Source organism: Pongo abelii, chromosome 3 (assembly GCF_028885655.2).
Source record: "Pongo abelii isolate AG06213 chromosome 3, NHGRI_mPonAbe1-v2.0_pri, whole genome shotgun sequence".
Classification (NCBI taxonomy): Eukaryota; Metazoa; Chordata; class Mammalia; order Primates; family Hominidae; genus Pongo; species Pongo abelii.
The window spans coordinates 207,095,134-207,111,849 of NC_071988.2; the positions used below are offsets into that span (position 1 = coordinate 207,095,134).

The 16,716-nt window shown below is 48.6% G+C and overlaps 1 protein-coding gene across 6 annotated transcripts in view; it reads right to left on the reverse strand.

Annotated features, from left to right (window-relative positions):
- Positions 1-15,640, reverse strand: part of ACSL1 (acyl-CoA synthetase long chain family member 1) — a 72,041-nt gene extending 56,401 nt beyond the window's left edge. Inside the window, 1 exon segment of one of the 6 annotated variants that reach the window (NM_001132153.1) lies at positions 14,725-14,844. The gene's annotated coding sequence lies outside the window, so the exon portion shown is untranslated. 6 annotated transcript variants of the gene reach the window in all.
- Positions 15,641-16,716: the final 1,076 nt, after the last annotated feature.

Below are 16,716 nucleotides of genomic sequence, written 5' to 3' on the forward strand. Positions count from 1 at the left end.
TTGAGATGGAGTCTCGCTCTGTCGCCCAGGCTGGAGTGCAGTGGCGCGATCTCTGCTCACTGCAAGCTCTGCCTTCCAGGTTCACGCCATTCTCCTGCCTCAGCCTCCTGAGTAACTGGAACTTCAGGCACCTGCCACCACGCCCGGCTAATTTTTTTTGTATTTTTAGTAGAGACGGGGTTTCACCGTGTTAGCCAAGATGGTCTTCATCTCCTGACTTTGTGATCTGCCCACCTTGGCCTCCCAAAGTGCTGGGATTACAGGGGTGAGCCACCGCCCCCGGCTGCACAATGCTTTAAGAGCCCAGGATTCGAACCCAAATTTCCAAAACAGATGAACGGATCAACAAAATGTAGTCTATACAATGGAATATTATTCAACCTTTAAAAAGAAGGAAATTTGGATACATGCCATGACATGGATGAAGCAAAGGACAAATACTGCATGATCTCACTTCTAGGAGGTACCTAGAATCAGCAAATTCAGAGACAGAAAGCAGCAGAGAGGTTACTGGGGGCTGGGCAGGGGGAGGAGGAAGAAGCATTATTGCTGAACAGGTACAGAGTTTCAATTCGGGATGACGAAACATTCTGGAACTAGATGGTGGTAATGGTTATACAACCCTATGAATGTACTTCATACCACTGTGTAACTGTATACTTAAAAATGATTAGCATGACAAATTTTATGTTATATATATTTTACCACAATAAAAAAAGTTTAATTATTTTTAAAAATTGCTTAAGTGGATACAAATGGACAAAAGAGAAGTAATTTTGAGCCTGAGAATGAATGGCAAAACACTGAAGAGACACTGGGAGGAGGAGACAGGAGGGTGATTTGTGAGCAACCGGCCCAACTTTCCAGGGTCCTCAGGGCCCTGCTTCATGTGTGAGGAGGCGGCGGTTCCACAACCACCCAGAAATCTTACACAATCCCCTCTATGAGAAGCAATCAGTCCTTCCTTTGAACTCCAGTACTTCTTTATTTGTAACCCCTGTGTGGTACTTAGCACCTCCTGTCTTACACTTACAGTGAGTGGTACTTAGTACCTACGTAGATGCTTCTTCCTCTCCCCGGCCAGGATCTCCTCCCATCTGTCTTTATATGCCCTTGGTGCTTAACACAGTCCTGAGCCAAGGACAGGTGCTTAACAAACATCTACTGAGTCATGAATGACCCTCTGTGATTCTGACCATGTCAGACCCTCTGTGATTCTGACTGTGTCACTGCAGCAAGTCCCTGGAGGATATATTCATAGAACAGTGATTCTCCAAAAAGAAAGGGGGTATTAAGCATTTTCCAACTTCAGTAGTCTCCTTCTACCCACCACCAGACTCCTATACAGCACACCAGAAAGGAGGAGAGAACATCTCCTGGCTGACTGGGGGAAAAAGAAAAGGGTGCGAGCCACTGATTTAAAGGGGACATAAAAATATTCTCTTGCTCTTATTTTGATCATGTTTTATATTTCTCAAATTGTTTCACTTATGTAGAATGTCAGCCCAAGACCGCCGTCAACTCTAAGGGCAAGTGTCTTTAGAAGATGCTGAGATACACTGAGATTTGGACAGATGACTGATGATTCATTTAAAACAAATCAAGGCTGCCCCGGAGAAGGGAAGAGATCAAATAAGTACTTTTCTTAAGTAAAACAGCAAGTATCAGAAAGGCTTGAGCCCAGAGCCCCATACCAGGGCTGGACTCCAACTTCTGTGAGTTTTCTATGACAGAAAAGAGAATCTTCCAAATCAGGGAAACAGACAAGACTCAAGCACAAGATCCAGAGTCCCATGCGAGGGCTCTAGTGAGGAGAATGCTCCCAGAAACACGGAGCTAGTGGGTGGCCACCTGAGATGTACGGAATGCTGACAACAGGATCTGCCCAACATTCTCCAGAGCAAACAAAACAAAACAAAACATATAGCTCTCCTCCCTTCTCTCTTCACACACAGCTACAAAGATCTGTCATGTACATCCACTTGAGAAAATAATGATTATAGTTAGGACACGCCCCATGAGGATATCCAGGTCATGTACAGCCTTTGTGTGGGACAGCAGGGCCAAATTTTGGCAGTACATATTTAAGAGGGCAAGTTTCCATTCAAAAAATTTCCTATGAGAAGCAAGATGATTCCACTTGTCTTCCAATACTGACTGAACAAGGCTAAGCAACTGTTGTAGATATGTCACAATGAGGCAGAGAAGTTTACTGATAAGAGCTAGAGAAGGCAGCCGACTTGGGCAGATAGCCTCAGTCAACAGCTTTGTGGCAGCGGAGGGAGACAAAAAGATCTGCTTTTTAGGCTGAGGCAATCCTTCTGCAAAGAGCAAGACAGAAAAGGCTTGTGTAGATTAAACTTCTCACTCATGAACTGGATCAATACGGCATGTTATTTCAGTTGACGTTCAGCACAGGAAGAGTCGGAATTGTGTCTCTATGACAGCATGTTCTAAGGGTATTAGGCAAGACAAGCAGGGCCTGTTATTACAAAAGCTAAAGAAGGAAATCAAAGGCTTTTTGCCACTGAAATAATCCAGAAGACTCTTCACCTTACTGGACTCAGCTAACCACAAAGTAAGCCCTGAAGCAAGAGACCACACCAGGAGAAGAGAGCACAACTGAACAGCAGAGAGGATCAAATGTCCTTTCACAGTAGTCAGAGCTGGCCCCAAGCTATGCAGGCACTCTCCTCCTCCGAGGGCCATGGATGGAGAGGAAGCTCCATTTGTTTGAGAAACCTAGATCTTGGGGTCCTCTCAGGCGCTCTGCCCAAAGTCAGGATCTTCTCATCTTCCCGTGGTGACTATGGAAATAAACAGAATATGAACATGGATGGCTGGGCACGGTGGCTCACGCTTGTAATCCCAGCACTTTGGGAGGCTGAGGAGGGCGGAACACGAGGTCAGGAGATCAAGACCATCCTGGCTCACATGGTGAAACCCCGTCTCGACTAAAAATACAAAAAAATTAGCCATGCGTGCTGGCGGGCTCCTGTAGTCCCAGCTACTCGGGAGGCTGAGGCAGGAGAATGGCATGAACCCAGGAGGCGGAGCTTGCAGTGAGCCGAGATCGTGCCACTGCACTCCAGCCTGGGCGACAGAGCGAGACTCCATCTCAAAAAAAAAAAAAAAAAAAAAAGGAGAGTGGGAACACAGGAGAGCTACGCCTCTTTCCATCATGATAGCTTCTCCAAGACTATGTAAGAGAAGGGAAAAGATGGCCACGCAATCCTGGCGTCCAGGACTAAACAATCAAGTTTCCACCTATAGCCAAAAGCCCCAGGGAACAGTGATATATGAAGAAAAGAGTCAATGTTAAAACCTTCAATTCTATGTGGCGAGTCTATCGGTGTTTTTACTACTATGTTGTTGTTCTTTGTATGTTGCTGTATTTTTTCCAATTTTTTACTGTGGAAAAATTAATATAATATAAAACTTGCCATCCTATTAGCTGTATTTTTAAAAGTTTCTCCAGATAAAGAAGCTATAAGTGAGTCAGGTCAGTTAATGTCCTCTTGTATTTATGTATTTCCCACCTGCTCCACAAAGGATTTAGGTAGTGACCTGTCCTCAGAACAGAACGACAGATAGGATATAAACCCCTCCTGGAAAATACCTAGCTATGCTTTGCCCCGTCTGCCCATGCTGGACCCGGCTCAGCCACTGACCTGCTATGTGAGCCACTTCCACTTTTGTGCCTCTTTGAAAAAGGAGTCACACCACAAAAAAAGAAGCAACACTCTGAACATTCCAGGGGGATAACCAACTCTCTTTAGTCTCTGACAAACAGAAAGCCTGAGGATAAAGTACTTACAAGGTTTTCTTTGCCTTCAGCAAGTTTAGGATATCAATGAAGACAAGCACACCTGCAAGAGTTAACAGAGCTACAGAAGTCAGATCTGATAACCACGGCAGGTAGGGCCCTGGTGCTCCAGGAATCTAGGGGAGGGAGAAAACAGTACGCATGCACCAGGCATCCGAGGGAGGGCTGTCCAGAGAGCTGAGGGTGGAACCAGGCCAAGTCTGAACAGGCAGAGACAGGAGTGGGTGGAGAAACACCAGCAACAGGCAGACAGTGCTGCGAGCAAAGAGGCAGGGAGGAGGCCCTGCAGGAGCAGCAGGTAGGCTGGGGACTCACAGAGGCATTGTAAGGCAACCGTCAGGAGCCTCTGCCTCTCTCTCCCATGACAGCATTCTTGTCAATGTCTTGGCTGAGTAAGAAACAGCTGGCTGCAGGAGGCTCGCCCTTGCCCAGTGGGTGTTTAGTTCACAGAGCCCTCCTGTCCCCGCCAGGACCCAGGCCTGGGGTGGGAGACTGGGAAGAGCAAGATCCAGTCCTTGCCTTCAAGGAGTCCACACCACCCCACAGCTCGCAGAGGTCACAGCTATCACATATCAGTGACCTGGATAAGAAGGTTAAAGAGGGCACAGGTTGGGTAGAGTTACTCACACCTCTTAAAATAGACCAAGGTTTCAGAGACTGATAACCACAGAAATGGCTTAGCAGGACATGGGTGAGAAGACAGGACACAAAGACCTCTCTGCCCAGGGAGAAGAAGATCAGCCTCTCATGAGTTTGGAGAAATCCACTTCTGAGTTGAGTTTTTACAGATTTCAACAGGTACCTACTGTTATTTTAAAAAGCAGAGATGAGGCCAGGTTTACAGGTTCACGCCTGTAAACCCAGCACTTTGGGAGGCAGAGGTGGGTGGATCATCTGAGGTCAGGAGTTCGAGCCCAGCCTGGCCAACATGGCGAAACTCCGTCTCTACTGAAAATACAAAAATTAGCCAGGCGTGATGGCGCACACCTGTAGTCCCAGCTACTCAGGAGGCTGAGGCAGGAGAATCGATTGAACCGGGGGGGGGGGGTGCGCAGTGGCAGTGAGCCAAGATGGCACCACTGCACTCCAGCCTGGACAACAGAGACTCCATCAAAAAGAAAAAAAAAAAAAAAGCAGAGATGAATGGAATCTACAAGATAATCACAGGCTATGAAGTTCCGCAGGACTGGACACAGCCTGCAAAAAACATGGGACCCCGTTCTGACCTCTAAATTGTGCCTGTTATGTGGAAGACCTCAGTGGTGTTGGAGGAAGCAACAAGTGAAATAGCAAAAAGGTTAACCAGGATTTAGCTCATCGTATGGGGAAGGAGAAGAGAGGTACTGGTGACAACCACGAGACATGAGATAAAATTACACAAAGAGCTCAGGTAACTATAAAAAGAGGTGACTGGCTCTGGGGAAGCCAAAATCAAACCAAACCTAACAAGTTGCAGAAGATTACAGAATAATGACCAGTGTTTAAAAGACAGAAAGAAAAAGAGACTATGCAGTTCGGCCATTACCTGCTCGGAATGGGTGATACTAGTTTGGGGTCTCTATATTCCCTTTATGTTTCACTTAAAATTTATTATAAAAATTAAAATCTTTTCAAAAGTAGACACAGAAGTATAATAAAACCATATTTTATGTACCCATGACTCCAACTTCAGCTTCAGTAATGATCAACATTTTGCTGTTTCATTATACCCACTTCTTAAAAAATTCCTTTAAGTTACATCCCAACACCCTGTCTCTCAGGTGACGTTTCTGAGGCCTCCACGGTTCTACATGGTTCTACCGCGTGGGGGTATCATGTGCAGGACAGTAAAACTGACTGGCATGTAGGCTGCATCTTGCCAACTGGCCAAAGGTTTAAACAAAAGGAGGCAACCTGAATATTGACTTGAAGCATCCAACTCAGCATAATACTTAATTATCATGCAAGAGAAACGCCCATATATTCAATTTGCAAATACTGAGGATATGCAAGTCAGCTCCAGCCTCAGGGGATATGATAGTAAACAAAAGAGAAAAAAATAAAACCCTGATGCCAATGAGGCTTCCACACTGCTAAGTTTTGGGACCAGAGACAAAACATACTCTGGAGTTAACCCAATTCTCCTGAAGTCACAGGCCTATTTGACATGAATCACAACCTAGCCAGAGAGCAGTTTCTATTCCCCTTTAATTGACAAATTCTTTCCTTTTTAAAAAATGGCATTCAGAGGTCTCTCACAATACTGGTGCTAGAGAAGGAGTTAACTTTCTGGTTCTCTAAACTTCTGATGATGTACCCTAATAAATAAATGCACCCCTCATGTTAAATGCTTTTATCTATAAACTATATACATGTACATTCTGCAAGTATTTTCTGAACATTAGAAAACACACAAATATGAATTTAAAAGATGGCCAAAAAACAACTATCCATAGAAGTTCTAATGTTTCTATTCTATTCTACACTCTAATGGATGGTCTAGGCAGCCACTATGGGGCATACACGCCACTCTGGAGACAGTTCTTCCATCTCCTGAGCAGCCCTGCAGCCTCTTTGGTGGCTTGCCTAGCTAGTGTCTCCATCTGTTCCCCACCATGGGCAACAATGAATGAAACTGCTAATGGAAGCAACCTGAAATGCGTGCCACACCTGGGAGGCAGAAGGACAGGGCCTGCAAAAAGGGACTGTCACATCAAAGAGGGAGGCAAAGACACTCAGCATCACCCAGTAATGGAGGGAAGCATGCCAGAGAGAGCAGGACGCTACTGGTGACCACCACCTGGCCTGCCTGAGAGGGTGAGGAGACTGAGCCAGCCTCTCTGGAGGACAGACAGACTTGAGGCCGAGACCCATGCCAGGCTCCAGGGCTGGCCTCCTCTGAAGGTCTTGTCCTGGACACCCTGAAGCTTCAGCCCTGACCCGAAGGACAAGGATCTTCACCCTGCCTGAACTCTAGGGAGGTCTTGGCATCGGCAGAGTTTGCCTCTGACTCACATCAGGAGAGAAAAGCACACACTGGCTGTCTTCAGAGTCTAACCTGGGAGTCTGGGCTGCTCAGCCACTCCCTCAAGAACTCAGTTCCATCCACTGTGAGGTGCCTGGCTGGGCTGCTTGACAGACAAGGCCCCCCGCCAGCTCCCCATCCTGGGATGCCTCAGAAGCTTGCCTGAGGTGCACCATAGGTAATTGTCCTACAGAAGGAACAATGAGCCGTTTGACCATTTCACTAGTGGCACAGAAACAAGGGGCAATTTGAACACAAGAATACCAGGTAAAGGAAGACTACAGCAGAGTTATGTAACATTAGCTGGAGCTCAACACTAATCTCCTCCCCTCCCACACCCTGCAAAGACCACAGCCACCTGCTTCTCCAACACAACTGAAACTACACGGAAAGAGACACCTCAGATGTATTCCGAAACACAAACTTCACCCAGTGAAAGCACAGGCTTAGGTCCAAAGACTTTCGATGCCTTGATCTTGGCTATGAGATCTAAGTTTTGCACAGTATCAGAATGGACAAACCTGGAACATTACAATGTATATTCTTGTTAGGGACCACCTTCTATGGGACATCTGACCATCAGAACCTGCCCTACCCTCAATCCATCATTAGATAATCTTACATGCTTACTAGCGGTAAGGCCCTGTATTAAACGCTGCTGAAAACACAGAGATGACAATGACTAGGTCTCCCATGTGCCCAGAGCTTAGAGTGTGGCTGGGGTGCCAATCTGTGGAAGCCAGATATGCACTCATGAAAAGATGCACGTGGGACACAGGCTGGGATGCTCATCAAAATATTTAATAGCCAGTACGGCCAGACACCAACCAGTCAGAAAAGACACAGGCCAGTGCACCAAAAGAGGGCTCCGAAGTTCCTCTGCTGCCCCATGTATTAACCCTTTAGTTTCCACATGAAGGGGGGGCACTTGGGTAGCAGCTATTCTCTAGCCAGGATGGGAGTATTTCGACATTTTAACCACTAGCGTGATCGCTGGTGCATCCACAGCTGAATGACAGTGAGCGTAGCTGAGGAAGGGGAGAGTCACTCCAGGAAAAGTGCCTCTGAGGAGCAGGGCTCTGTGGGACAAGGAATGGCATTCCAAATAGGCCGACATGGGCATCGTACCCTTTAGATGTACTTTTTTTTTTTGGAGACAGATCCTCACTCTATACCCCAGGCTGGGGTGCACTGGCACGATCTCGGCTCACTGCAACCTCCACCTCCCAGGCTCAAGGGATTCTCCTGCCTCAGCCTCCTGAGTAGCTGGGATTACAGGCGCCTGCCACCACACCTGGCTAATTTTTGTATTTTTAGTAGAGACAGGGTTTCACCATGTTGTCCAGGCTGGTCTCGAACTCCTGACCTCAGGTGATCCACCTGCCTTGGCCTCCCAAAGTGCTGGGATTACAGGCGTGAGCTACCACACCCAGCCTAGATGTACTCAACACAAACTTTATCCCAGCAAAAGCACAGGCTTGGGTCCAGAGATTTTCAGTGTCTTGATCTTAGCTATAGCATCAAGGACACCATCAGACCAGGACACAGGAAGGTCAGTCGGGCAGATGACAGCACCCAGGTACAGTGTCTCGGGTACACAGACCCATTAACCCCATATCACCAGAGTTTACTTTCTAGAAGCCTCAGGATATGGTGGTTTGGAGAGAAGTGGAGATAGCAGGTAGGAACCAAGCTGCAGAAGCCCCTGACGGGCAAGGTAAATAACACCTAGAGCCTTATGGAGGGGAGCCTGGAAGGCTTCTGCTTAGGAGGGATTTGATCAGACCTGTGATTTAGAAGAAGCAACCATCCCCCTCTGCACCCTGCCCCTCTTTCTAACAAAGGCCTTCACTGTTTAAATTGGAGGTGACAATTCTGGATCACGATGGCAATACCGAGAAGGCATGGAGGAAATGCATGTGTGTTGGGCAATACCGCACACAGAGGGTCAGAATAAGCAGAACTGCTGACTGACTGGACTTTAGGGCAGAAACCAAGGGCAATACCGACATCCAGCCATTCTTTGAATGGGCACAGGGCCCGGGAACAAACTCCACACGTGTGCATGGCCAGGGGGGCAGACAGGTTGTGTCACCTTGGCCAAGTCACCCCCCTCCGAGCCCTGCAGCCTCCCAAGTAGCTGGGACTACAGGCGCCTGCCACTACGCCTGGCTAATTTTTTGTATTTTTAGTAGAGACAGGGTTTCACCGTGTTAGCCAGGATGGTCTTGATCTCCTGACCTCATGATCCGCCCACCTCAGCCTCCCAAAGTGCTGGATTACAGGCGTGAGCCACCGCGCCCGGCCAATCATGCATCTCAATTGTTCTCCAGCCTTACAAGACCAATGCCCAGTACAGGCAAAGCCTTTCATTTTTTAATTCTCTAGAAAGTCACAGCTACATAGCAGTGATCTTATCACTCCCTGAGCCAAGCTGAATCAAAATTTGTGGTCTCTTTCAGCACTCTAGTGGTATAAAGAGATAATTCAAGGCAGAGTGTAAATGAGATGGGGGTAAAATCAAGGAGCAGTGACACCGAAGGAGACCCAGCTCTGTCCTTCCTGTCTTACTGCCAGCTGTATAACCTGGAACTTTCTTTTTTTTCTTTTGGAGACAGAGTCTCACTCTGTCACCCAGGCTGGAGTGCTGTGGCGCAATCTTGGCTCACTGCAGCCTCCGCCTCCTGGGTTCATGCGATTCTCCTGCCTCAACCTCCTGAGTAGCTGAGACTACAGGCACGTGCCACCACGCCCGGTTAATTTTTGTATTTTTGGTAGAGACGGGGTTTCACCATATTGGTCAGGGGGATCCACCTGCCTCGGCCTCCCAAAATGCTGGGATTACAGGCGTGAGCCACCGCGCCTGACCTAACCTGGAACTTTCCAGGCCCTCCTGGACTGAGAAACTTCTAGCTCTGGAAGGGCAGTAGAGCCCAGCAATTCGGAGCACAGACCCTGAGGCCAGACTGCCAAGGTTCAAATTCTGGTTTGGGGAACTTAATCTTTGCACCTGTTCCTTTATCTTGTGTACAGTAAGGATAGCAGCAGGACCTACCTTCCAGGGTTGCTGGGGGTACTAATGAGTTAACCCATCAGAAGCTTAGCAGCACCTGGCTCTGTCTGCTGCTCTCATCACTGCTCCGTTCCTAAGCCTGGCCGTGTCCAGGCTATGGCTACCACCTCGGTCAGCTACCACAGCCCTGCTTCGTGGCAGACACCTGGACCCTGAAGGAGAAACTAGCTCCAGAAGCACTTTCTCATGACTCTGCTTAATAAAGGAATAAATAGTATTCAGAGTATTTCAGTCCTTCTTATATGGACATTTCTCCCACAACAAACCTAAGGGGAAAGTGCCCATTTCTATAGCAGCCAAAGCTGTGCTAATGGATAGAGCCTACATTTATCAGAAGTCCCCTCCAGAATGAGGAAATGGTCTACAGGCAGGCCCCGTTTCCTCCTCTGATACCCTAACTTCTTTCCATTTCTCTTTCCAAACCATGAAATCCCTATTTCAACTGCTTTAGACTAGAATACATGAACCCAAAAGTCCATTAAACCTACTCATTAGTAAAAACACTTTTCAAATTATTGTTAATTTCAAGAGTTTTAAAGCAGAACATTTTTTATTTTTTAAAGACGTATTTAAACATAATAACGAAGGTTGGTAAACTGTTGTGAAAAATATCCAACAAATGGGGAGAAGTAACTAAATTATGGCCCATACAGCAAATAATGCAGTCGTCTTCAGAACTTATTTTTTGAAGAATATGTAACAACGTGGAAAAAAGCCCACAATATAACTTAGGTGATTAAAGTTAAACTGTGAAAATTGTAATCTTTAATTAACAATGTATGCTTAAAATTTGTTTATTGTATAGGGAAAAAAGACTGGAAGAAAATATAACAAAATGTTAATAGTATTTAATCTCTGGAAGAGCTTCATTTTTCCTATTTCCAAAATTTTCTCCAATAAGTATGTATGACTCTTAAAATATGAAAAACAAATATAGCTTTTCTGTGGCAAGTGGTTTTTAGACATTAGACAGCTTTCAGAATTTTATTTAAACTTGAAGACCAGCAAATAATTCATAAAGAGAATCAGCCCAGGCACCTACATGGAACCACCAGTTTTGAGATTTTATTTTATTGTTTTTACTTTTTTTTTCTAGAGATGGGGTCCTGCTGTGTTGCCCAGGCTGGTCTTGAACTCCTGGCCTCAAGCAACAAGCTATTTGCCTCCAGATGATCACATCCTTCTAAGGCAGGCAGCATAGGGGAGCAGGGCCCTTACTCACCTCCACTTAAGGTTTTGTCCAAGGGTGACACCCTCCAAGCCAGCCACACTTCAAGGAGTCTCCAATATTTCACCCGCCCCTCTTGATTCCTCAAAGGTCATAAGTGAATCAATACTGTGTTGTTTCTAACACAGTCAAGAACATGAAGGTGGGCTGGGTGCAGTGGCTCACTCCTGTAATCCTAGCACTTTGGGGAGACCAAGGAGGGCAAATTGCTTGAGCCCAGGAGTTCGAGACAACTGGGCAATATGGCAAAACCGCTTCACTACGAAAAAAATATAAAAATTAGCTGGGCGTAGTGATGTGCGCCTGTAGTCTAAGCTGCTGGAGAGGCTGAGGTGGGAGGATCAACTGAGCCCAGGGAGGTGGAGGCTCCAACAAGCCATGATCATGCCTGTATTCCACCCTGGGTGACCGAGTGAGACCTTATCTGGGAAAAAAGAAAAAAAAAGAAAGTGAAAATGTCATGATGTCGAAAATGAACATAACTCAGATTATGTGATAGTTTTCTCTTCTTGCCATTATATACAACCCAAGGCTTGCCACAAACTGAAATTTCTTATGCACTGACATTCAGCATTTGATGTAAAATGACAATCTTAGAGTTGCTGCCACAAACCCTGGTAAAACTGTCCCTGCCTTCTCCAGTTCACTAAGTTCAGCTACTCCTTCAGGGCTTGTGCTCCTTTAAAACTTTTCAGAAGCCCCTTGAAGTACTAGCATGTTGAAACTCAAACTCAACTGCCTGCAGCTTCAGATCAGCTCTGGCCACTGAGAATTCTTCTCCAGGCCCGTGTCAAACGCACTTTTGACCATCATGTGTTTGTCTGACTACCAAGTTGGACTGCCAACCTTCACTAAAAACTCTGGCACCTTCATCTACGTCCTGTCAGATCACTGCCCGTCAGAGAGTGAGGCCTAAAAAGGCTTTAGGATATCAACAGCTTTGAGCTGCCTTAGAGGAACTTCTTTTCTATTTTGTAGTACAGGAGCCTCATGTACTGCATCATCCAAACAAGACTGTCCACAAAACATTACTAATGGATTCTAATTGAACAGAGTTTGGTTACAAGAGACAGTAAACACAAATGGGCACCTGTTTTAAATGGCAAACTTACACAATAAATTCAACTGATCTTAAAAACTAAACATTCCTCTAAGGTTACTGACTATAAATATCTAGAAATTACTATTCCTATAGTCTTGCTATTTCCAGAAAAGTGAAACTGGGAGAGAGGAGGAGAAATACCCAGTTATAATGACAAGACAACCTTATCTTTTCTCAAAAGCCTCCCCAAACACACAACCATTTTCCACAAAACAGTTACATCAAAAAAGATGTAGCAAGACCTAGACATTAAGCATGCTAGAAAGTAGGGACAGTTTTACCAGTGTTTGTGGCAGCAACTCTGAGATAGCCATTTTACATCAAATGCTAAATGTCAATGCATAAGAGATTTCAGTTTGTGGTAAGTCCTGGGTTATATATAATGGCAACAAGAGAAAACTATCACATAATCTGAATTATGTTCATTCTTCTGCATACACCACGGCATGCTGGTACACTTTCAGTTAGCCTAAACTTCACCCAAAAGTAGAGGTGGCTAAGAAAACTCTACCTGTATGGTATAAATAGATACCTATCCCTACATGCATGGGTCACTTGTATCTACCTTCTAAATACCAAAAACTTAAAAGCCCAGATTTCTTTTTAGTCAGGCTGCCTGCAATAATAATAAAAATACTGCCAAAATAGGAACAGAGACAGGAAGGAACTGTGTCAAAATGCTTATAATTGTGGGGAAGGGTATTTTTTTTTTTTTTTACAGAGTCCTGCTCTGTCGCTCAGTCTGGAGTGCAGTGGCGGGATCTTAGCTCATCACAACCTCTGCCTCCTGAGTTCAAGCGATTCTCCTGCCTCAGCCTCTCCAGTAGCTGGGACTACAGATGCGTGCCACCACGCTTGGCTAATTATTTGTATTTTTAGTAGAGATAGGGTTTCTCCATGTTGGTCAGGCTGGTCTCGAACTCCTGACCTCAAGTGATCTGCCTGCCTCTGCCTCCCAAAGTGCTGGGATTAGAGTGAGCCACCACGCCTGTCTGGGTAATTTTTTTTTTAAAATAAGTATTCTGTTTACAGTAAATTCAGAAAACAGAAGTCTTTAACATGTCTATTATTTTAAAGGGGAGAGGTATAAGGTGTGCTGCTAACAAGTTTATTTTTCTAGTCACAGAATTTGGACTCATGAATGATTTTAGTCTAATGCAGTTTGTTCACAAATATAAGGAGGGGGGCCTCAGACTAGGGAGGTGTTTTCCGAGTTGAGTCAGAACAAGAAAGTAAGTCTCCCAAGACCTGGTCCTTTTCCACTATATCACACTGCAATGTCTGGCTCCAATCTGATGGCGAGCAATGGTTCCTTAAAAAGCTCCATCTTCTCAAGCCTACCCAGCACAGACCTACAACTCAAACTTTAAGTTTTAGCCAGCCTAACCTTCCACGTCCACTTGAAAAAAAAAAAAAAGAAACAATCAACCAGAAGTCTTTGATTTTTTTGCTTGCATGAAGCCAATAATTGTTTTCCTTGGGACAATCACAGGTTAAGCTGTGAAATGTGTGGCAGAAACTGCAAGATTTAACCAGTTTCTCTCAACGCTAATCAAAGGTTAAGAAAATAAAAGGCAGGGCAGTGAGAATCGCGGGACTTCAGACACTCCTGCACCAAGAAGCTTAAAAGTCTTAGCCAGGGCACTAGAGGACGCTTTTAGAGTGGTCACTCTTAAGTACGCTCTATAACCCTGAAATTGGACTGAGTGGGGAATGGGTTTCCACACTCTCACAACGCACTAACTGGGGGAACGCCTGTCCCCAGACTCGAATCCACGTGTCCGTTCAAGTCATCTACCGCCACTCTCCGTCTACGCTGCCAGGTGACAGACATCATCTTTGCTTCTCAATTTCAAAAAATGCCAGCACTCCTTAGATCAATGACTCCACGGCCAAGTGCAGGGGCCACGGGCACTCCTCTGGAGTCACCGAGAGAATGTCTGCCTCTGGCAGCGGCCTCTGAGCTGCCTGTGGGCCTCGTGCCGGCGCGCGGCGTGGGGCCGGCATCTCAGCGGGCGCCGAGCGCAGTCTCGCCCCACGCGCGGTCCGAACGCCCGCGAGCCCGGCCTCTGGGCAGGCGGGGGCCGCGGCCAAGGGCAACGTCAGCGGCCCGGCGGGGCCACCTCCTCCCAGCCGAAGCGCGGCGGCGGGCTGCTTCGCCCGGCCGGTCCCCGCCGCCGCACACATAAGGGTAGGTCCCGCGCGCATCCCCGGCCGCGCACCAGCCCCGCGCCCGCGCCGCCCGCGGCTTAGACACAGGAAGCTGCGGCGGCACGGGCGCCCTGGAGGCCTCCGGCTGCCGAGGGAAACGGGGCCGCGGGCAGAAGGCCGGAAAGGCGGCGCGGCCCCACGAGCCTGGGGCGGCTCACGCGCCTCCGCGGCGGCCGCTGCTCCGAGCTCGGCCCTGAAGGGCAACGTCAGCCGGCGCCTCGGCCGGGGCCCGGGCACCGCCGCGGGAGCAGTGGCGGCTCCGCACGGCGGGCGCACTCACCTCCTCCGTGGACCGGCCGCTCCGCCGCCGGCTGTCACTGCAGCCCACTCCCTGCCCCGCGCCGGCTCCGGATGCTATTTAAGGCGCCGCTGGCGCCGCCGCCTCGGCCCGCTGGTTGCGCCCCCGCCACCGCCGCGGCTGAGCCAGGATGCTGCTGGTGCGCTCGCCGCGCCGGCCCCGCCCTCCTGCGGCCCCGCCCCGCCCCGCCCGCAGGCCCCGCCCCCGGCAGGCCCCGCCCCGCCGAGCGCCCGGCCGCCCTCCAGTCTGGGCGCGCGTGGCTGGCGGGTGGCCGGCGGTCGAGAGGCGGCGGCGGGCGAACGCAGCTGTAGTCGCCCAGACTGCCTCGGATTTCATAATGAATCTGAGGAAGGACAAAGGGTACATTGGACCGCCTCAGCTCAGAGGCCCCGCGGACCCTGGGCCCCGCGATGCCCGAGGGGCGGGCGGCGCCCTCCGGATCCTGCACCCTCAGCCCATGCCCCGCTGGCCTCCTGGCAGGCCGGGCAGAATTCTACTGCGAAGGCCCCGGAGGCAAGGGCCTTCCTTTCCGTTTTTCCTTGACACGGACGGGCGCGGCCCCTTTGAGCCCCTTTTCACCGCGGCCCCACAGCGTTACCCCACGCTGCCTGGCCGGAAGACCTTTTCTGTCTGGTGTCTGCAGAGCCTGACGTGGGCAGCGCCCGCAGCTCGCGCCGGTGCAGGGAAGCTGAGGGCCGACTGCACGCTGCACCAGGGCGGCCACCTGCTGTGCGGTTCTGAGGGCTTCCGCGTCCCTGCCATGCCCATCTGGGGGCTTCAGAAGCCAATACGATGGTTTTCGGGCTCACATCCCAAAGGCTGCTCTTCCTTTTAGCACCTGGGACCTACCAGAAACCTCAACCTCTAACAACATTGGTCCACGTTACCGTGGGGTTTGCGCCCAGCGTTGGCTGGAGGGCCGTTTGAAGAATGATTGTTGTCATAAAGGCCTTTGATAATAACAGATACTGTTTACCCAGTGCTTGATGCCAGGCACTGCTACAAACACTGTGTACACATTATTCTATTTAATCTTCATAACCCGGTGGGATAGGTACTGTCATTACTGTCCTTTCACAGAAGAGGAAGCTGGGGCACAGAGGTTAAATGCGAGTGAGGGCTGTACCGCACTTGGCACTCAGGCTGCCCCTAGAGTGTGGGCACAACCATCGCAGGGCTATGCCTGGGCTGCAGGCAGGGGAAACTGACCATGGGTTCGCTCCAGGCCTCAGCCACCCTACAGTTCACTCCCACAAATATCTGAAGGACTTTCCCTGGGTGTCTCCAGTGTGCTGGGCGCAGCGGTGCAGTGGGGTGAGGGCAACGCACACATCAGCAACCTCTCTAACAGCTCAGTCCTTCTAGATCTCCTCTAGATCTGTATCTTCCAGATCTAGAAAAAAATGGACTGCACGTTCGTTTTCACTGGTTCCCGCTTGGCTAATCCCTGGTTTTTCTGTCCAGATCTCGCCTCCTTACCCGTGATTTTGTCATCTTCGCCTCTCCTTTTTCCTCTTCTCCAACTGGTCCCTCAGCCCCAGAACCTCTGCAGGCACCTCCCAAGTTCTGTGGTCTACTTTTTTCAAGGGCTGCTGGAACGAAGTAGCACACACTAAGTGGCTTCAACAACCGAGATGTATGGTCTCTCCTGGTTCTGGAGACTAGAAGTACAAAATCACGGCGTGGGCAGGGCTGGCTGCCTCCGAGGGCCGTGAAAGAGCATCTGTGCCCGGCCACTCTGGCTTGCAGATGCCCATCTTCTCCCTATGTCTCCTCACACCATCTTCCCTGTAGTGTGTGTGTGCAAATCCCTCCTTTCTATAAGGACACCAGTCATACTGGACTAGGTCCCACCTGGATTGCCTCATTTTAACTTGATGACCTCTGTAATCATGAGGTAATCTCCAAGTAAGGTCCCATTCTAAGATACCTGAATGGCCAGGCACAGTGGCTCATGCCTGTAATCCCAGCAGT